This window comes from Leucopleurus acutus (assembly GCF_964270905.1).
Source record: "Leucopleurus acutus genome assembly, chromosome: 18".
Taxonomy (NCBI): Eukaryota; Metazoa; Chordata; class Mammalia; order Artiodactyla; family Delphinidae; genus Leucopleurus; species Leucopleurus acutus.
The window spans coordinates 4,950,939-4,973,994 of record NC_139160.1 but is presented as its reverse complement, the minus strand read 5'-3'; positions in this window follow the sequence as shown (position 1 = coordinate 4,973,994).

Genomic DNA, 23,056 nt, shown 5'->3' with positions numbered 1-23,056 from the left:
CAGTTTCCCATTTTGATTCTTAAAACGCCAAATCACAGGTCAAGTCATTTCCATTTAACTGGGTTTTCCAATTAATTTGAGTCTCGCTCACAGATGATTTGTTAAACAGATTTTATCTTTGAGATAATGGTGGCAATGAATTTTGACTTCTTGTAATTTTTCAAGTTTATTGATCCAGAGCAGTTGAATTGTACTGTAGTTGTGACTTCCCAGTGGCGTGTCCAAGAAAGTGCTCAATAAATCCTGAGGAGACAGCCACTTTCGAAAGTCTGGAAACACACTTTCAAATCGGAGCCCAGGTTTGCCTGACTGTGAAGCCTGACAGCAAACCTGATCCAGAGAGGTAATTAAAAGAAGAGAGGAGGGCTTCCCTGGTGGCGCAGTGGTTAAGAATCCACCTGCCGATGCAGGGGACACGGGTTCGTGCCCCGGTCCGGGAAGATCCCATATGCCGCAGAGCAACTAAGCCCGTGAGCCACAACTACTGAAGCCCGCGTGCCTAGAGCCCGCGAGCCACGACTACTGATCTCGTGTGCCACAACTACTGAAGCCTGCGTACCTAGAGCCTGTGCTCCGCAACGAGAAGCCACCACAATGAGAAGCCCGTGCACCGCAACGAAGAGTAGCCCCCGCTCGCCACAACTAGAGAAAGCCCGCGCGCAGCATTGAAGACCCAACGCAGCCAAAAATAAATAAATAAATAAAAATTTTAAAAAAAGAAGAGAGGAATTCATTCTTCTCTTAGTGCCCTGTCCTTACTGGTGTTTTTAAATGTCTGTAACCAACTACTAGCAAATGATTTCTTAAGGAAATGGTGACTTTGAAGTGTCACATATCCTGGAAGCCATCTTTTCTAAAAGTGTCTTGATCTCTCCTGGACCACATTCTGACCATTTATGGTATTCAGAGAAATAGGAGATAAAGACCCCTGGGCTTGCCTAGGGGTTAGAAACCAGGAGAGAAAGCCCACAAAGTGGGGGATGTCCAGCCCAGCCCCCCAGGAAGAAGAGAGGAGTGCCTCCCTCTTCAAGACAACAGGAGCAACACAAAGCCTTAGGACACGATGGAGATGGAAGCAGGATGGCTTCTCAGCCTGGGAGAGACGAACAATACATTGGAAAGCAAACAGCAGCATGATTTCCCTTCTAATCAGGATCATGACGCATTTTACAAATTAACCACTTTCCTCCGACACTTACCATGTTGAGTGGCTCTAGGTAGACCATCAGGGTGGACCCTGCCATCTGCATTTAGAAAATTGCCTATACATTTATTACAGTGAAATTCACCCATTAACTAATGTTCTCCCTGAAGACTCTCATTAACACATTGAGCTAATTACTGAAACCACAGGCCCAAGGATTGGGTTGTGGTGGGTTTTTTTCCTATTACAGTAAAATTTGCTCTTGCCTTACCTTAATAGGATTTAAAAAGAGAAAATGGCAGAGTCAGAAGGACCCTCGGATGCAGGAATTGAGTAAACTTTCAGGCTGGCGGTCTCGTCCTTCTCTGTGGGAGGCATGTGCAACTGCTATTTTAGCAAGAAATACCTCCAGTGTGAGAGAGGTCCAAGCGTCCAGCCAACGCTGCAGGCTTCTAATAGCTCAGCTGCCGGGCTGGGATGTGTTAGGAAATAAATTGAGAATGAAACACAGTCTCGCGTCCGTTCATGGTTTCCTCTGATACATTGATTTTCTCTTCTCTTCCCCACCGTCCACATGGCTCCTACGTGCCCTTTTCATCCAACAGGAAGCAAAGGGATTGCAAAGAATCAGCAAGGGTTAGACATATTATATTTCTAAAGCTTTCCACTGAAAGTGTCGACTGACACTGGGTATTAGGTACCTTAAGTGAGTTAGTGTACTTTATCATCTCCAAGCAGAACCATACTCCAAGCCTCTGCTTGCCCCTCTGTAGAATGGGGATATCTATGTAATTCTCCCTTATATAATTTGTAAGAGTAAAATGAGATAACATCCATCAGACCTCTAGCTCGTAGCACATGGTGACTATTCAGGGGGCTATATGTCCCCCTCCATCTCCTGGAGTGCTTTCCTTTAATACCTGGGGGGCGAAGCCTCCAGTGCCGCCTGAGTGAGGACCAGCCCGGCCGCCAGCAGCGCATCCTGCTGGGAATCCTGAAGGCCCTGCAGGCTCCCCTCGGACAGCAGTGCCTTATTCAACGTGCAACGGTAACTTCCTGAGTGCTTGCCTGGTGTGGGGAGAAAACTAGACATGATACTTGCCTCACCAGGCAGGCATTTTGCTGGGGAAGATAGATATTTTTAAAGCAATAATAACGACTGCTGTATACGAGTAGTGAAAGCACCAAGGTGTGCGATAGGGGGCTTCTGCAACCCTCTGCAAGCAACTCCAAATACACCTGTGATCTAAGTATGAACTACTACTGCTTTAGACGAGGCCCCCGAGCCCTGTTCTGGATAGAAATTCTGAAGCTCCCCCAGTGATGAGGGGGGACAGGGAACACGAAACAGAACATCTACCCAGGCTGGGAGACGAGAAGCTTCTGGGAGGCTCTTTTGCCTTCTTGCTTGGGGCCGTTGCCTCTCAGTAAATACCGAATATTTGCACATTTGCAGCAAACTCTTCTAGAGTTGGAGCTCAAATGCATCTTTCCATGGAGACAATGTTACATGTTGTGACTTATAGGCCACCATCTTTTGTAACTGATCTAGAAACTTCAGCACTCTGGAGAAATTCATCAAGAAATCCAAACAGTTGACAAATAAATCTCTAGAGTACAATCCATGTATAAACTGGGTTCTGCCTACAATATGCTTATTTTTTGAAAAGTCTATAGCCTGTTTCAATGATAATTTATTGGCTTAACTCTCCTGTTAACTCATTTGTTTATTCATTCACTAAACATTTGGTGAGCACCCCTCTGGCAGGGCTCGGGGTCGGGCGCACAAAGGAACCACCATCTCTGCTTCAAGTTGTCCACAGGTTGCAAATTGCAAAGGCAGAGTTCAGGGTGAGTTGGAGGCTGAGTCTGCACCCTGGCCTCTGCCCCGTGATCCAGACGCCCACAGTTAGAACACCAGGCTCCTGTCCCACGATGCCAGAGGCAGCGAAGGGCTGCTGACCTGGCTCTTTTCCCAGACCTGCCTCAGAGAGAGGAAATGCAAACTAAAGACCCAGTTGGAATGAAGGAAATAGGAAAAAATACTTAAAATTTTCGAAAACTCAACATATAAAATAAACAGAATAAAGATGATGACCCGCGTGTCCCTGTCGACCAGCTCCCACAATGAACAGCATTCTGCCATTCTTGTTTCATTTGTACATCTCTACCCACCCCTGGCGCTCAGAGACTGCGGTGGAGTGTACATCTGTTGGGATGAACACAGTTCGTAACCCACACTGCCCCCCGCCCCCCCACCCGGTTTTTGGAAGCTTTTATAATCCTATTTCTATTCTAACAAACATATATGAACGTGTATTTTTCATCAATGTCAAGAATTAAATAATCTCTATATAATTCCTCCAAGTTCACAGAAAGTGCAATATTTAACATACTTTTACCCTTTGCTACCTCTCTGGTTGAAATACCGCTGTTGAAATCATCTAAATGTTTGAGTTTATGTTATTATTAATTTTTACTTTATCCCTCTTCTATTTTAAGAATGCTTAAAAGAATCTACCGAACCTAACCTTGTTATCAATAATAATTTAAACTCAATTATAGCTTTTAGTGTTTAACACTGTTTCTTACCTTCATTCTTTCCTGAATTATTCATTTTGGTGCATTTTCACTTATTTCCTGGAGGTTATTTAGTTTCTGCGTTTTGTTTCATTTTGTTTTTTACTGAGGTATAATGGACAGTTACCATCGTATTAGTTTCAGGCGTACAACATAATGATTTGGTATTTGTATATATTGCAAAATGATCACCACAGTAAATCTAGTTAACATCTATCAGCAGACATAGTTACATTTTTTTTCCTGTGAAGAGAACTTTTAAACTTTTAAGAACTTTAAAGAGCTTTAAGAGAACTCTCTTAATAACTGTGTGTGGCTGTCAGCACAGGAGAGGTGTGGGTGGTCCACCAACCGTGACTCTTCTGCCCTCACACTTGAAAGGCCAAGCTGGGTGGCTATGGATTTGAACCCACGGTTCTTTCTCTCAGGGCCCTGGGAATATTGTTTCACTCTCTTCTAGCGCTTGACGTTGTAGGTAAGCCTGATTCTCTTTTCTATGAGGGTAATTGGTTTTGGGGGTGGAGGGTTCTGTCTTATAAATTTTTCTGTTTGACCTTGGAATTAAGAGATTTCATCAGACTATATCCAGGTGTTTGGTTTTTCAAAAAATTATTCCTACTTGGCACTCAATGGCCCCTTTCCACTCAGAAAAAAATTAATGATATTTTCATTGTTTTTTCTTCTATCCTTTTCTCTCTCCTCATGAAAGTCCTAATATTCAAGTACTGGTTACTCTGGATTCAAATTTTATCCCTTCTTGGGCTTCCCTGGTGGCGCAGTGGTTGAGAGTCCGCCTGCCGATGCAGGGGCCGCGGGTTCGTGCCCCAGTCCGGGAAGATCCCACATGCCGCGGAGCAGCTGGGCCCGTGAGCCATGGCCGCTGAGCCTGCGCTCCGGAGCCTGTGCTCCGCAACGGGAGAGGCCACAACAGGGAGAGGCCCGCGTACCGCAAAACAAACAAACAAACAAACAAACAAACAAAAAAAAACAAAATTTTATCCTTTCTTATGGTTTCCATTGCTTTTCCTCTAATTCACTGATGCAGTTTTCAGGTGAATTACAAGTCAGGGTGTCTATTCAGGTGGGTTTTTTTTTTTTTTTTCGTTTTGAGAGAGGTGTCTATTCATACTGATTCTACATCCTTTTTTAAAATTGCTGTACCATAGTCACACAATAAAACACAGACTTTAAAATTTCATTTTTAACTTTTTAAGGGTAGAGTTCAACTTCAACAAATGCTTACCTATAACCCATAAGCCACTCAATCAAGACATAAAAGCCCTTCCAGCAGCACCTCAGAAAGTTCCTTACACCTCTTCCCAGTCAATTCACAGCCTCTCCTCAGAAACCACTAGTGATTTCTATGACCATAGCTTATTGTTGCATGTTTTAAAGTTTCAAACAAATTAAACCATAGACTGTGTACTCTTTCATGTCTGATTTCTTTAGCTCAACACAGAGTAAGAAAGGTGTGACATCAGTGACCCTGTCCTACAGGGCCATGGCCCTCCCTTCTGCCCTGTCACCCTGTCTCTTCCCAAACCTCAGGTACTGAGCTCAGGTGCTATTTCCCCGAGGCTTTCATTCATTAATTCCTCTGAAAATGTTGCCTGATGATTACTTAATTAACCAGTGTCAAGGGTACTTTTACAGAAGAAATAAAATGTTTATTTTTTTTCTGATTACAGAAGTAATATAGATTCCCAAAGCCATTCTGAGAAAATATGGGAAAGAAACTAAATTCCAACTACCCAGAGATAATCCTTTTCAACACTACGGTGATAGTCTGCAGTCTTTTTTTTTTTGCATGTGTGCACAAGCTGTGTGTGTGTGTGTGTGTGTGTGTGTGTGTGTGTGTGCGTGTTTTCATAGCCGAGATTCTATCTGGTATGTGGTTCTGTACCCTTGCTTTCATTACTCTAGAAACAAAGGCTCTCCCAAATCAGAAAATCCCTACTTCCCACCTCAGAGCATGAAATTAACTCAATTTAAGGCATGTTGATTGAGTGTCCCACGTCTGCCTACTAAGTGCTGGGATTGTATTGGTACAAAGAACGAATAGATTTGGAGACAGGTTGATGGGCACCGCATACAGAACCCAAAAGAGTGGCCCACGTGTGCATACAAATCGAGGGACAAACTGTGAAAAGGTGGCGTTTGGGGGAAGCGGGTGGCAGCAGAAGAGGGCTGTGGGGTACCCATCCCTCGTCCCCCTCCACCTGACCTGGCAGAGAAATAAAAGATGCTCTCCCAGAAGAGAGGGGTAGAAAACACCCTCCAGCCCTCTCCAACTGGAACAAACCCTCCATCTGGAAGAGACGGGTCCTCAGTGATGTGTCTTTTGCAGTGAGCACATCTCCTGCACAATTTACCCTTACGTGCTACCTAGTATCTGGCCCAGCACTGGGATAAGAAGCACAGCATCGTGTAGAGCATGCCGCAGAGAGAATCCAGATCTCCCTTGAGATTCTGGGGCTTTTTAACCTAGGAGTAGTTAACCTCAGCTTTAGTTTGTCCTTTTTTCCCCATATTCCTTTCCATTATGGATTATTACAGGATATTGAATATAGTTTCCTATGCTCTACAGTAGGACCTTGTTGCTTATCCTTTCTATATGCAATAGTTTGCATCTGCTAATCCCAACCTCCCACTCCATCCCTCCCCCACCCCGCTTCCCCTTGGCAATCACAAGTCTGTTCTCTATATCTGTAAATCTGTTTATTTTGTTCTTTACAGAAAAAATAAAGCTTCTCGGATGTGGATATAGCATATAATACTATATAGCAGCCAGAGGAGACAGAATAAAAACTCCACCTCCTTCACGAAGATGCAGTATTTCCCCCACCCCTTCTGAGCTTTTCTTCCCTGTGAAATGTTTCAGAGGAGAGTGGCTAGGGTGATGGCCCAGGAGAGATTATGTTAATGAAAAGCAGGATAAATGCTCAAAATGATTTGCACAGAAGGAACCGGACCGGCTGATATTTGAAGAGGAAATCCCGGAGGAGATGCCCCACATAACTAGCCTTCCTGTGTCAACCCTGAATCCGATAGAAGTGTCTGAATCTAGAAAAACAAGTTCACGGTTTCTCCCTCACCCGCCAACGCTTGCAAGCTCCATACCCGCGTTTCCAGTCGGAGCCGTCATTCTGCCGTCGCCTGTGTGTTTGTATCGATACTAGTGTCTGCTCTTGTAATGCCAGTAAACCCCAGGGCACTGCTCTCCATGGAGCCCAGTGCCACGAGCTGGGGGCTTGCGGACGGGCTGGGCTCCCAGTTCAGCCTCCAGAGAACAGCACCGGGGAGACCAGGAATGGATGCCCCCAAATCACTGGTGACTTTCCACCATCACACAGGCCTCCCTTATTGCGGGAGGAGCACAAGGGCCAGGTTACCGAATTCTCGGGAGGACTTCCAGCTGCTTCTACATCCTCTGTCTCCACACGCTTGCTCCCGTTAACGGCAGCATCTGTGGCTGAGAATAAGGTCGGGAGGGGGGCTGCTAATGGAGGGGAGGGGAGGGTTCAGGGTCGCAAAGGCACGAGGTGCCCGGAACCTCAGAACATCCCCACCACCCTTCTCTCCCTGGGAAGAGCCACCCCACGTGGGAGACGGGATGACCTGGGGCGCCTGCATGAGCAAACGTGCTCTGATCCTAGCAGAGTGTCAGGCACACATGCACGGAAGCGTTACAGCATGATGGTCGAAAGCTCTGGGGTCAGACCTGGATGTAAATCCACTTCCATCACTTCTAGCTGTGAGGTCTTTGGCAAGCACTAATAAGGGGTATTATTACTATCAGAGGCTACTGGGGGAGGGATCCTAGCTACGTGTACAGGTTAACAGGGGCTCCTTGCTTTCGAGAGGGTTTTGAGGACAGAAGTCATAAACCACAATGCACTTACAGAGCTCTGAGTTGCAAAAGCAGGGCCACGGGAAACTTAATCTAAAGGAGCAGACATCTCCAGTAGTAGCAGTTTACGCAGACGAGCCTGCTTCAGATAAGATCAAAAGCTCCTTTCACCCAATAATCTCAGTGTCTTTTGATAAGATTGTTTGGGCTCTTGGGTTCTGTGCCCACAAAGCCGGTCTCCTGGGGTAAGTCTCAGAGCGGCCACTTCAAGGAGGATGATGTGGCTTCCAGTAAACAGGGCAGTGTTAAAATCCAGGGCCTCCTGCACCCACGGAGCGGCTGTCCACAGGGACGCCCAGTGGCTAACGCCATCTCGTCATCGGGCCCCATGGAGACGGGCTCTCTAGACGGTCAGGGAACACCTTGGGGGATGCTGGCCCTGCCCACGCCCGCAGGCTCTGCTTTGCTCCAGGTGAGTCATCAGCACAGAGTCCCACACTTCACACAGATTCCGACCCTGCAGCTCTGGGATCCCTGCATTTCCAACAAGCCCCCCAGCGGTGCTGATGCTCCTGGACCCAGGGATCTCACCTGAGAGGTCTGCTCTTCCTTGAGAATCCCAGTGAGTCCAAGACAGTCCAGGAGGCCCCTGGAGTTCCCTCCGCCACAAGGCAGAGGCCGTGCCAAGAATCCGGGCCCAGCCTTCCAGTTCTCTGGGTGCTTCAGTCACACTCAGGATGCTCAGCTCTCTGTATCCAGGCAGGTGCCTCTCTCGGTCCCTATGCTGGTGGCGGTGGTGGGTCGGTAGCTGAACTCAGCTCTGTGTTATTCCACAGAGAAGGGTGGCCTGCCGTCTAAACCCGACAGTCTCATCTTCTTTTCTGAACTGTTTCCTCTTGTTGTTGATATTATTTTGATTGAGAACTTCATATGTCATACATATATGACATAGACATATAAATAATAGGCACAGAAGATTCTAACCCATCATTAAAACATCGATTCGGCTAATTTCACTCGAACTCCACACTGTTGGATTTTTTTAAAAGACGATTTTTAGAGCAGTTTTAGGTTCACAACACAACTGAGCAGAAAGTACCGAGAATTCCCGTACCCACGCTACTTCACTGACTAACTAACCTTCCTAAGGAAGTCAGGAACCACAGTGAGACGGCAGGTCCCAGCTGGCCCGATCTTGAGACGCTCATTCCCTTCAAGGGCATGAAAGTCCTTACTTAATTTATTCCAAGAACCTTGCTTTAGCTAGAGATGAAGACTCCAGGTCCCGTGCCCCCACCCCTGCCCAGAGCAGTGGAAGGAGATGCTTATGTGAAAGCTTTTGTTTTCTGAGTACAAAGTTAGTAATTATTACTTTCTTTTTTAAACAGTACTTCAGCAAAGCTAGAGTGTCCCAGCCCAGGAGGCAACTCTGAAACAGAGACCAAAATGTACAAACAGTCCCTCTGAAAGCACCCCAAAGGCTGAGCTGTGACCTCCAGAGGAATCAGTATTTCAAACGAGCCTCAGGGCTTCTGGAAACATGATTCGATCTTCTCAGCCAGCCCCTCCCGCCTCCCCCCTGTTTCCTCCATACTGCACACCTCCCCCCGACCAGCTTCCACCCACTTCCCACCTCCAAACAGAAGGGCAGCCCACCACTGCACGCCAAGCCACGGCTCCCAGCTACAAACTTCTAGAAGGAACAGGGGACTTAGCAGAGGGCCGTGGCACCAGCCCTACGTTTAGGAAGATGGCAGAGGCTTAAGAATGCCATCCGGAGGATTCTAGGTGACCAACTGATCAAAATTCCACCTCCCAGGACACTGACCTGAAATTCCCTCTGGGTGTACAAGTGTAGAGAGAGGAGAAGATGGTGGAGGAGAATGACAGGGGAACACAGCATTAAGATGGGGAGAGGCAGCGACAGGGACCCCAGGTGCGAATGCACCTCCCTCTCAGCCTCGCCACCGTCCCCCACCCATCGCACCCTCGCTCCTGGGCTGCCGTCGGGCAGACTCAAGGTTAACGGTTCTGCTGGAGTGGTCTGACATCACCAGCTTATGGAAGCCCTGATCCTGTCCATCCTACAGCACTTCATGTAACCCTAAAGCAGCAGTAGCAATAATATTGTTGCACTTAATATACATGAGACGCTCCAGCTACAAACTGAAATCATGATCCTCATTTGCAAAGGAGTAAGAAAAACAGAGAAGGTCAGCAATCTGCCCAAGGTGACAGCACACAAATGACAAGGTCAGGGTCTAAGCCCTGTTTCACCCACCGGCAAAGCCCACACTCTCTCCCACTTTGCCAGGCGGCTTGCCTTCTGATGGGAAAACACACAGTGGAGACCACCTGGGGAGAAATGCAAGGAGTCTCCCCTTCTAGCGCCGAGATTACACCCTCTCATTTGAATGTGTCCATGTCTCAGGGCACAGCAGCAGACACCGCAGCCACTGACAGAGCAGGTAGGTGTAAAGAGAGCCCTCTGTCAAAACTGCGCTCTCTCGAAGCCGTGTTCTGAAACGATGCTGTTTACCCCGCTTTCCTGGCTCTGTGCCCCAGATTCCCTGCATCCAGCAGTCACAGAGGTGGACATCAACTTCGGTTAACAACGATTATCCTCAGGAGGGTAAGGACGGGCTGGGGGGAGCACGGTTGAACCTGCACTGCAGCCGGAGGTCCCCACGTGTGCCGTGCAGGCTGCGCCAGGGGAACGGATCCTACACAGATGAGGCCGCCGGTGTAGATGGTCACCTGCCCATCCCTCCAGGGAGGCCTGGGCGGAGCCCCTTCTCCACCTGGACCTGGAACGGCTCCTATTTGGGGCCACCCCTTCATCACCCTGCCCTCTCCTGGGCCACTGCTCTCCTGACCTGCCCTCTGAGTCTTGCGACCCTGGCAAAGCACTGTCACCTGGCTTGGTCAGGGGCACTGGGTGCTCCGTCTTTCCGCTGGATTGGGAGCTGCCCGAGGGCAGCATCGTTCAGTGCAGCAACCACAGTGCCTTTTATGCAGTAGGTGCAAAAGAAATAGTTACTGAATTTGATTAAATTTGCAAGTCATTTCAAGAGTCGGGCTTTGAAAAGTCCCTTCCACGCCAAAGACAAAATCATCCTGTTTGCACAGCAGGTGAATGGAGGTGACGCCTTACAAAGCAAAAAGGCAAACGCCCACTCCCGACCCCCCGGCCCCCTCTCCCTCACTTCGCTCCTGTCTTCCCTCAGTGGATGTTATCAAGCTCTGGAGATCTAGAAATTTAAAATGCACACTTCTAGTTTAGGGGAAAACCAGACATAAAACATCTCACCTTATGACCCGAGAGAGGCCCAGTGGAGGCACACAGGAGACGCAGAGGGATGGACAGTGACGGTCCGCACGGAGGGCGGGGAGGCTTCCCGGGAGCGGCCCTTGAAGGAGGGAAGGCTTCACGGAGAGACCAGCGAGCACAGGAGCACGGAGGCCGCACAGAACACGGGACGGTTGGGAAGAGCAATTCGCAGGGACAGGCCTCCAGGTGGGAGGACAGGTGTGGGGGCGCTAGTGAAGACACCGGCGGCGCCGGTGTGGCCACAGTCAGTCTACGTGCCGTGGGCTGTGGGGTCCTCCAGGGGGCTCTTGAACAGTATCTTGAAGGATGAGAAGGGGTTCATCAAGAAGGAGCTACTCTCCTTGAGGAGAGCATCTGTGTCTTATCCTCCCGGGACAGCCACCGGCCCCTTCTAGGGATCATCCTTAAATATTTGTTGAAGAATGCATGAAAACCCTCCGCAACAGTGCCGCTCAAACCTTCGCGTGCGTCCAAATCCCCTGGAGAGGTGGGCTCCGCACCTGCAATCAGTTACTGATCAGTAGATCTGAGAACACACCGAGAAATGCCGTTTCTAACGAGCGTCCAGGGGCCACTGGAACTGCCGGTCCACAGACCACACTTCAGGTGGCACTGGTTTGTGTAGCTTTCCTCCTCCTCAGTTTATGTGTAGAAGTCTGAAAATCCTCAGAGATAAGTATTTCGAGGGGACCTGGGATCAGGAGATGAATAATACCTTACTTTTCTATATTGCTTTAGAGTTTCCAAAATATTTTAATTTATCATGTTTGATCCTTGTGCTTCTGTGACAATATTATCCCATTCGAAGGATGAAGAAGCATCCAGAGAATTAAAGCTAATTGTTCAAGGAACTATAGGTGGTACAAGACGCAGTTAGCAAATATATGTCTCACAATGGAGCTCTGTCCTCCACACGGAAAACAAAGAATTTTGAAAATAAAATATTAACTAATTATAAATATTCCTCTCTAGTAGATGATTTTCAATATCACCTCCCTACAGTGTTTTTGAGAAGTGAAGGAAGTTCTGGGATTATAACTCACTTTAAGTAAGACCTAGGTATCTATTCAAATTGATGCTAATAATAATGTCACTATTATTATTATTGCATAAATAACATATCACAATATTATTTTAACTCTCATTTGTAGTACATTAGGTAAGAGCATGAACTCTGGACACAGACCTCCTAGGTTCCAATCCCAGCTCTGCTGTTAATTAGCTGTGTGACCTTGGGCAAGTTACTCTCTTCTCTCAGCATCCTTATTTATGAAAGAATAGATAAGAACAAGAATAGTAATTAATCAGAGAGTTTTTATGAGAACTAAATGAGTCAATAGATGTAACATGCTTAGAAGAGTGTCTAGAGCACACGGTAAGCTGTATACATACGTACGTGTGTATACGTATCATATATTATATCATTATTAGTAACAGTGCCCCGAAGCTGTTCAGCCCTCAGGCCCGGGCCAGGTGGGATCTGCAGGAGGCCTTAACTCAGACCAGGACTCCTGGGTGTCAAGGCTCAGTTTTCTGACCCAGAATTCTCTTTCTCAAAAACAACACAGAATCCTTCCCTCACTTAGACCAGCGAGGAGGCATCCTCGAAAAAGAATGTCAGGGAAGGATTCGCAGAGCACCCCGGACCCAGCCCTTGTCTCGGAGGCAGGAAAAGCCCAGGTCCCTGGGGGCAGCACCCCAGGACAGTCAGGAAGAGCAGGATGGGAAATGCCTGGCAGTCCTGGCTGAGCCCCCAGCTTGCCGACACTCACGCCCCACCCGGATTTGTACACGAGTTCCAAGAAGGAGCTGAAACTGCAAGTTAGAAGGCCGGTGAATTCGGCACCACGTCCAGGGCCACCCTGACGGCGTCCCCTGGTCTGGCACTAACTCCAGGTGCTGGACTTTGGGAAGTTGCTTCCCAGGGTTGTTTGAGCCCTGCGTACTCCCCTTGTCTGGGGCCTTCCTCTGACTGTTGGTGCTTGGCTGACGAATCCTTTCTGTGGTCAAAGACCCTCCTGCACAGACGGCTCGCGTGCAGCTTTGCTAGCGGTTGTGTGTGCTGCCCCCTCAGGAAGCCCGTGGGTCGTCTGTCATGGAATTAGGGACACAATTCACCAAACTGAGCTCCTGTTCTCAGGGGCCTGACTCCCTTTCAGCATGGCGTTCTAGGGCCCATGAGAATGATTCAACACGAACACCGTCAGGGAGACCCTCCAACCAGCGAGACAAGACTTTCCCTAAAGAGTCTAACGACAGAATAGAAATTCTTGTGGCGTCTGTAGGACTAATGTCCAGATCCAGCTTCCACAGAGCACCTTAGACACTCAGACACTTTGTATATGAAGGGTCAGCTCTAGCGCAGTCTCCTTTCATGAGAGTATTTTAGACAATTGTTGGTAAAAATAAGAAATCTATATTCTTGTGGAATAACAGGCATTACCGTTTATACAGGTTAATTTATAAAAGAAGTTCTATTTGCACACAGGCTGAATTTATAAAATCTCTCTCACTGAAACTGATTCAAGACCTAATGCAAAATGTAGCTGTATTTTCATTTTACATAATAAAGTATTTTCTGTCAGCAGTAACCCAATGATACTTTCAAATTATGATAGTTTTTAAACATAAACTTTATCAAAATTCTACTACAACTATATGTTGTAATTGTTAAGGCAAAAGTATAAAATCTGAGCGCCCTCAATTCCATGGAATACCGACTCACTGGGGAAAATAAACTTATTCCTATCTAATACCACATAAGTTGAAAAAAATACAAGCTGCTTTTTTTGCATAATAATAATTTTAGGAAAATAAAAATGCAGTTCATAGTTAACATCCCAATGGGCATTTTACAGGTCATTGAGATAAAACAGATGCAATACTAAGAACAGAAATTTGGTAAAATGATGATCTTTTTATATAATAAGATTTTCCTAGAAGTGTTTTAATTATTATTAAAATAACGTTTCCTTTGGCTTTTTACAAGTAGCCTTACGGATATATAATATCCATACACACTAGAAAATTTACATACTATACAATCAACGCATTTTAAGTGTGCAATTCAATGAGTCTTAGTAAATTTATAGAGTTGTGCAACCGTCACCACAATCTAATTTTAGAACACCTCCATCACCCTAAAAAACAAAACAAAAACCTCTTTTCTATCTACAGTCATTCGTCATTGCCACGCCCTGCTCTACGCAACCATTATCTACTTTTCGTCTCCATGTAGCTGTCATTTTGGGGTATTTCTTTTTTTTTTTTTTTTTTTTTTTGCGGTACACGGGCCTCTCACCGCTGTGGCCTCTCCCGTGGCGGAGCACAGGCTCCGGACGCGCAGGCTCAGCGGCCATGGCTCACGGGCCCAGCCGCTCCGCGGCATGTGGGATCTTCCCGGACCGGGGCACGAACCCGTGTCCCCTGCATCGGCAGGCGGAATCTCAACCACTGCGCTACCAGGGAAACCCTGGGTATTTCTTATAAATGTAAGAACAATACATGTTCTTTCATTGACCATAATGTTTCTGAGGTTCCCAAAGAGCCAGACCCGCTCCCCTGCCACCTGCCCCCAGGTCTGCCCAGCCTGCCACAGGGTTCTCCAGACCCCCTACCCACATGGAATCCCCACTGTCCTGTGTTTTCTTCTCGGACTCTGTCACGTTCACAGTATGAGTGTGTATCTCAGTCTGGTTGTGTCTTTTCATCCATGCCAGCGCCTTTGCCTGGGAAAGCAAGTGTCACTCTTTGGGACAGCCCCACACACTTGTGACAAAGCCCCTATGTGAGCCCCCTGGCCACACTCGGGGTGTCCAGAGAGAGGTGAGGGCCTGGTCTAACCAGGATTGGGGTAAAATGCAGCCCTTGTTGTACCAACTGTAACTCAGCAGCAATCTCTCCCAGACTCAAGAAAGCAAGTGAGCTGGATGCCAATTACAAAAAGAGAAACTTCAAATCCATTCTAATTTGTAAACAATAAAGTAAAATCGGTGGCAACTTTTATGACTTAAACTATTATTAGTGTAAAAGGCTAACCCACACCAGTGGGTCCTGACATGACGGTTGAGTGTGAAAGGGGGCACTAGAAATTGTCAAAGGCCATCAGTTACAGCCTATAAATGATGCATCAGAAACGTGAGGAGCACATACTCTTCATGAGTCCCCATTTTTCTGTTGCACGTCCTCACAGTGATAATTTGAAGATGCAGTTATAATTACACATGGATCCGTTGTATGGCGTCTGTGTTTTACTGCGAGCATTAATAACGAAACATATGACCACGTCAGTTGCAAAAATCCATCAATCACGAACAGAAAATTAAGGACGTGGTTAGACTGGGTCTTCTACTTCGTTGTGAACTTTCTGTTTTGAGAGGCAGCAAGGTCAGCCCGATGGTATACATGTGTGATCGTTTAATAACCCTTTGACGATTCTTATGATGATGATATGGAATGTTGGTTGCAGTTATAGAGTCCATAGTACGGTAATTAACACAAGGAAATCCAAAGACCGAGTTGTAACTCCTTTATAGACACCGACTTTCCCTGTGATTTTTTTTCATAAATTGTTTAGACTTTCTGTGCTTCTAATTCAGCAACTGTAAATTACTACAGTAGTAGGCATGCTACTTAGCACTGAAGTTTGTTTCAACAAAAGATGCCCACCTCAGAGAGCTTCCCAAGTGGTTTAGAAAGGTTCCTCCTAAAACTGTAATTCAACACCTAGTGGTATCCTATTAAGTACTGTCAACCCCAAGCCAGCAGAGGAAAAGAGAAGCCTCTAGAAGACATGAAATCCTGCACCAAAGCTCCTACAAGTTTATTCAGAGACCATCTGAAAAGGCTTAGTTGTGCGTTTCACAGCCCACAACAAATACCTAATGTGCATTAAAGACATGCAGGTCCTAGGCTGACCTCTCTGCACAACGCAAGGAGCAAAGGCCCCTGCAAAGCTCTGACACTGCAGAGGGCGGGATATGCCCACATGTACGTAACTACGTTAGGAGACAGAGAAAAATAAACGGCACAGAATAAGCACACGTAAAATGACAGGGTCCGAAGAAGGGAGAAACTAAGGGAAGCCTTCGTGAAGCGGGGACACTTGGTCTGGATTCCAGGCAGAGGGTGGGGCATGACTGGGCAGAGGCAGAAAAGCACAAACACAGGGAAGTGCAAGTCATCGTCTGGCTGCTCAGCAGAGGTGGGTGAAGAGGGTTGAAGCGGTAAAGATGTCTGGTTTCAATCAACAGACAGTTACCGAAAGAAAATCCACTTAAGAGTTATCTGAAGACAGGAAATGAATCCCAGCGTGCTCCAGGGGGACTGCAGTTGGAAGGTTAGAAATGAAGGCTCCCACCCCATTGCTCACAGGGCCCCGCAGTCTAGCCTTTGTGCGTGTCTGGCTCCTGGTCCTACTTCTCTCCATAGACCGACTCATCCGTGTGAACAACAGGTGTGTGTGGCATTTAGCTGCAGTATAAAAGCCTGTTAGCTCCTCTCTCACAGTCAGGAATCCAGAGGCACGGTGTTCCGCAGTGTCAGGACCTGAGCTCCACCGGGAGCCCGCTTGCTCCAGGAGGCCATGCAAGCTCCAGCTGTCATGTGCACCTCTGAGCCAGCAGAAAGGAGGAAGGGGACAAGAGCACACTTCTCCTCCTGAGAGAACTTTCTGGAAGTTGCACATAACATACCTGCTTATTTAGGGTGACCATGTCATATGCCACCTAAACTGGAACACTTGTGACGGTGAAAGAGGATGCTATTAATAATCACACCAGGGACTTCCCTGGTGGCGCAGCGGTTAAGAATCCACCTGCCAATGCAGGGGACACGGGTTCGATTCCTGGTCCGGGAAGATCCCACATGCCACGGAACAACTAAGCCCATGCACCACAACTACTGAGCTTGCGCTCTAGACCAAGTGCGCCACAACTACTGAAGCCCACGTGCTCTAGGGCCCATGCTCCGCAACAAGAGAAGCCACCACAATGAGAAGCCCATGCACCGCAACAAGAGTAGCCCCCGCTCGCTGCAACTAGAGAAAGCCCGCGTGCAGCAACAAAGACCCAATGCAGCCAAAAATGAATAAAATTTAAAACAAAAAATCATACCAGGATAACAAGCATAAACTAGGACATTCCCAGGGCTTATGGGGGATATATATATATATATATATATTCCACTGGCCAGAACGTAGTCAAATGGTCACACCTGTCTGTAAGGGAGGCTACACGTACTGTCTTTATTCTGGGCAACTATGTGCTCAGTTAAAACCTGGGAAAGAGGAGAAAGAGTATCTCTGCCCCAAGCGCCCTTTGACACCCAACAAATCTCCCAGTTTGACTTTGTAAGTTGTCACCGTGTATAGACTGGTCTCCCGTAGGTCAGGCTCCTGCCCTGGTCCAATCAGCTATGAATGGGAGAGGGCATGAGGGCGGGACTTTTGGACTATAAGTCTCCTCTCTCAGGAGTGGTGTCCAGGAGCAGAGACTGAGAAAGGAGCCTGGGCAGAGCAGGCAAATTGACTGGCTTGTCAACGACAATAGGCTATAGATCCATTGCAGAGGACAATAGAGGCTGGAAAATCACACTCCAATTCAGCAGGCAGGCGGTGGAGAATCGCCAGCAGTTTTTCCAGCAAGGCACTGGTGTGAATGGAGCTTTACTGACGCAAGCTTACCCTGGCCATAGTGTGTGGGCTGATTTGGAATAAGGTGGGATGGAGAGCTACAGGTCCCCTTAAGTAACCCCTGCATTAGGCCAGGTGAGATTGAACTTGACCTTGAGCAGAACATTAGGAGGCAGGGAGAACTGTTAAAGCCAGGTAGGAACTTAGAGCAACAAGGGGTAGCTGGCAGTATAATGGCAAGAGAACAGTAAGAAAATCTATAAAAAGGAGAATCACAAATTCAAAATCACGACAGTTTGGGCCACGTAGTGTAGTGCACTGAGTACACGTGACTGTCTTATACACCACGTATGATGATGTGTAGTCATAATGCCCCATTCTTGAAAACAACATTCATTATACCACGTTTCAGAAAGCAATAAAGTTTGTAATACATTATATTAAATACTTTTATTCAAAATGGTAAGAAGTTTTGTGTTCTTTTGAGACGTAAGCTTAGGTATCTGGAAGATTCTCGTATACAAAACATCTTATTTCCCAAATAATAATTAAATGAATCCTCACCATACCTGAAACCATTATGCCGTCAAATGCATATTACAGGACAGCCCTTGGATGTGTAGGTCATGTTTATCTTGCTGAACATCAGATAGAAAGCATGGCTCTGGAGACCCAAGCTGAACATTTTAAAACCTCAGCTAGGGACTTCCCGGGCGGTCCAGTGGTTAAGACTCTGCCCTCCCAGTGAGGGGGCATGGGTTCGATTCTTGATCAGGGAACTAAGATCCTGCATGCCACACAGCGCGGCCCCAAGAAACAAAAACAAAACCTCAGCTAAATAAATATATAAAACTTATTCAAAGAAAGTCAAGCCTCTCGTCTATGGCAGAAATGCAGCTAAATAATGCACAACACCTTCGTATGACACAGGACACTCAACATCAGCCCTGGGTAATCACACCTATTGAAAGGTGTGGGTTTCCAATTGAAAAGCTAGAGTTTACATGACTCTCCTTTGAAGGACCAATTTCTGGAACCTTTCAGTCCTTGATCAGAAAATGTGGACTAACAGAATGATAGGAACATAGACGGCAGGTACAGAAACTTGTGGCCATCTCTTCTGCTCACACAGAAATACAATAAACAACTAGTTCTTCTCAGTACGATGCTCTAAATTTAAAGAAATACATGTATGGAAAGTTCAGAGGAGGCCTCTTTGGTAATTTTGAATAACAACTGGGAAAACTGTCCTAGAATGGATGAAAGCAAAATACACACAAAGAAGCTTCTAGAAATCTGAGCCTCCGCATCTGATTTCAGAAGCAGTCCTCCATTTCCAACAGGGATTTTTTTAAAACATCCCTCACAGATTATTTTTGACTTAGCCAAGCAGGGAGTCTATTTTAAAGCTCCCGATTTGAAAGTCCTGGAAGCTTTATAAAGTTCTCCACCTGCATCTCTTTTTAGGAACAGTCCTTTATCCTCTAAAGGATGAAAACCTCTAGCAAATAAAAAGTTTGTTAAGCTGTCACTATCAATAGGATAAAAAAAAAAATAACAGCTGACAAAGAAGAAACAAATTGCATCTTCGAATAAGTTTTCTTGAAGCTCTTGTTAAAAACTATAACCTCTGATGTTAACTAAACTTAACCTATTCTGACCCTGGTGGTGGCCCTTAACCTCTTCTTTCTTCTGCTTCCTGTGACTGCTGGAGAATACTGGCCCAGTCCTTGGAAAAGCGTTCTCTGTAGCACACAAAGGCCCAGGCTTCCTGGTCCCCAGTCAGGAGGCCCCGGATCGACCGAGGGGTCAGCACCTGTGCGGAGAAGCAGGTGACAGTGGCCCAGTCCTTGGAAAAGCGTTCTCTGTGGCACACAAAGGCCAGGCTTCCTGCTCCCCTCTCAGGAGGCCCCAGATCGACTGAGGGGTCAGCACCTGTGCGGAGAAGCAGATGACAGTGGTCCAGTCCTTGGAAAAGCGTTCTCTGGAGCACACAAAGGCCAGGCTTCCTGCTCCCCCATCAGGATGCCCCAGATCGACTGAGGGAGGGGTCAGCACCTGTGCGGAGAAGCAGGTGACAGTGGCCTAGAGCAAGTTGTAAGCATGTCTGCCCTTCAACTATCACGCTGCAGCTTCAGGCGTTCAAGCCACTGAAGTTCAGATTTTCTTTGTGAATGCAGACTTTAAACAAATTCATCTACTGCTGTTCAACTGACTGTAAAATTGGTAGATTTACTGTTGCCAAAAAAAAGAAGAAGAAAAACTGAGAGCTTTCACTTCCACTTTGGTAAGGTCGTGGATACATCCCAGGCTGCAAGCAAAACAGCCTTTAAAATCTTTGCAGTGGAAGCTAGCAACTTCCAGGGGGTGAAATCAGCCCAACAATGACAGAAATGTCCAGCAGAAAGTCCTCCCTATGCAGTAAACATGTGAAACTCCACATCTGAGAACTTGCCAAGATGTAATGATTTGCTTTTAATTCCATTTCCCTCAAAGACGGGAAACAGTGAGAGCACAAATTTGTTTCATCACTAACATTATATTTACTGTTAGTTCTGCTTCCTTACACAGCCTTCTAACTAGATCTCATGTGGCTGTTTAAACACATTATTGGGTTTTATTTATAATGTAGAACACTAATAACTTGGTCCTGCTTTGCTTTGACTTACACAGTAGGAAACAGTGCACCTTTCATAAAGTTTCCTGTACTAGCTCTTTGTATTTCTGCATGATGTCTTGTCATGGTAAAGGAAATTATTTTCATTAAGTGTTTCAAAATGACCAAAGTTAACTGACTCACTCCTAAACTTAACATCTTTGAAATGGAAGCATATGGCCCTGTTGTTTTTCCCAAGGAGACTTTTGAACCTATTTATTTTCTGCTTCGTTCAGTTGCACAAGGGATTTTTCACAGAAGATAAATGGCCCTTCCATATATAAATATTCTTTTACTTAGTAGACATGAGAGCTTTTTAAAAAAATTCATCACACTGTTATTCATTTTAGACAAACTTGTTTTGCTCATTCCCAACCACCATCATGTTTTAATCATTGGTGCCATCCCTTTTGATAAATGATTAATCTGGAGTCTAATGTTATGGGAAATTTTACACGATAAAGAAATTTATTCTGGGGCTTCCCTGGTGGCACAGTGGTTAAGAATCCGCCTGCCAATGCAGGGGACACGGGTTCGAGCCCTGGTCCGGGAAGACCCCACGTGCTGTGGAGCAACTAAGCCTGTGTGCCACAGCTACTGAACCTGCGCTCTAGAGCCCGCGTGCCACAACTACTGAGGTCCATGCACCTAGAGCCCGTGCTCTGCAACAAGAGAAGCCACCGCAAGGAGAAGCCCGCGCACCTCAACGAAGAGTGGCCCCCGCTCACTGCAATTAGAGAAAGCCCGAGCGCAGCAACGAAGACCCAACCCAGCCAAAAATAAATAAATTTATTTTTTAAAAAAAGAAATTTTTTCTGAATCTAATAATAGTTTGAGAGTATGTGAAGGGTTTTAACACAGATGTGGTCACCAGATGTTCCAGCTCTTCTGAGGAACCAGCAGAAGTAGCTGCATGATGGATTTAGGTTACTTAAAGGAAGATTTCCTCAGTCCTTTAAAACAACGAAATGCGATACTGAGGGAGGGCGGAATCTCCTTGTTTGGAGTTTTGTTTTTTGTTTGTTTTTTTAAGTGTACAGATGTTTACATGTTTAGAACGCATTAATCACACTTCTGCCTGTGGATAATGGTACAGATTCTGTTAGAAGGCTTCCAGCTTTCATGTGTTATGAGAATAGACACATGGTATTGGGCTGCGAGCATCTTCTGGAGGTTTTGAAGTCACCCCACATCAGCCAAAGCCCTGTGCGCGCCTTGCTTTCTCTGTCCCTTTCGACAAGTTTGTAAACACGTACCCAGGAGAGCAGAGCACGGACCCTCTCGGTTTTTAAATGGCACTGTGACGAGAAAGTGGCTGCCATTTAAGCCAACGCTCTTACTGGATGTAGTTTGCACTGCACAGGCTCTCACGTGCAATAGACTCCCATTCTTTAGTTTTACCAAAATGTCCCGGCAGGAGTTTACAGTGTAATGGAGGGAGGCAAGGGGGCATCTAAACTACCTGCAATCCATTAACAATTACCTGTTGAAGAATATGCAGAGTATTGGACCTCACGCAGGCTCTGCCACACGCACAGACCTTCAAAACAAACGCAGGACTATTAGCAGAGTAGCTTCTCAATTTGTTGCCGTCACTGTGGCATCATGAAGACACAGCCTAGTGTTAACAACTTTTAAAGAAACCACCCACAGAGTAACGACTTTGTGGGACAGATATCTTGAACCTCAATGACCTGGGCTGAGCAACTGTGTTTCACACACCTCTGTCCACACCAGTGGGAGAGAGGGGACTTTGAAAGCTAACAGGCAAGGAGAGGGACAGAATATTTCCTTTAATCCTTCGTCAGAGCAAAAACATCAATACCTGTCTTGTGTGAGGAAATGCGTCGCTCAGGGACCAACCACAAAAAGTATCATGGAAATTACCCTGTGGTGGAAAATGGAGAAGTTTTAGAATAGCCAGGATTTGAGTCATATTATGGAGTTACACTTCTACATTCTGGGCTTTGCTTTTTTGGTAAATTACGGGTAGAGACAATAACAATTTGGGAAGCTCTATACACTTCTGAGAGTCCGCTTCTCTGCACATACTGAATGAGACAGCTTACAGGGGCTTTGTGGTGTAGTCATATTCTGTCCCCAAACCAAGGAGGGTGCCTTAGCAAGCAGAGGCCATAAGTACAGGGAGGGGTCCTGAAAGACCCAGTTACCTGCTTTACCATCATTATTCAAAGGTCTTCAAAGTCACCCCCACTGGAGCTGAGCCCAAGACAATCAACGATTCTTTAGAAGCTGCCCGGCCCCATTTCAGCTGGAGGTCAGAGCAGAGTTCAAAAGAAGAGCTAAAAAGAACCTGCTTCTCTCTCTGAGGCCATGTCTGTAACGCCCACCCTTTCCTGCTCATCTCCTTCCAGGAACACCAAAGCCCCTCTCTTGTTGAGATATCTCACAATGGCAGTCTAGATAACTCCCCAAATCATCTCTTCTGGCCACTCATACCTTCAAAGAGGGGCTGCAAAAAAAAAAAAAAAAGGATGCTGACAGGTAGCTCCAGTTACCAAGGACAACTTGGTGTGAATTTATTCGAACCATAATCTCACCAAACTTTAAGTCCTTAGTTTGGGTATTAAACTCTTCAACCAATTTCACTTAGTATCTTCCCAGACTTGTAACTCCATTGACACTCATTTCATAAGGGACATTCAGCATTAAGAACACCAACTCTGGCACCAGGCTGCCTGGGTTGTTTTAGTCTTGAATCTGCTACTAGCTGCGTGACCTTGGGCAAATTACTTACTTTCTTCAGGCTTCAGTTTCCTCATCTGTGAAATGAGGTCATTACATTTTCCTGAGGATTAAACAACTCGAGAGAAGTCAACCACTTGTGTAACACTGCCCGGGCA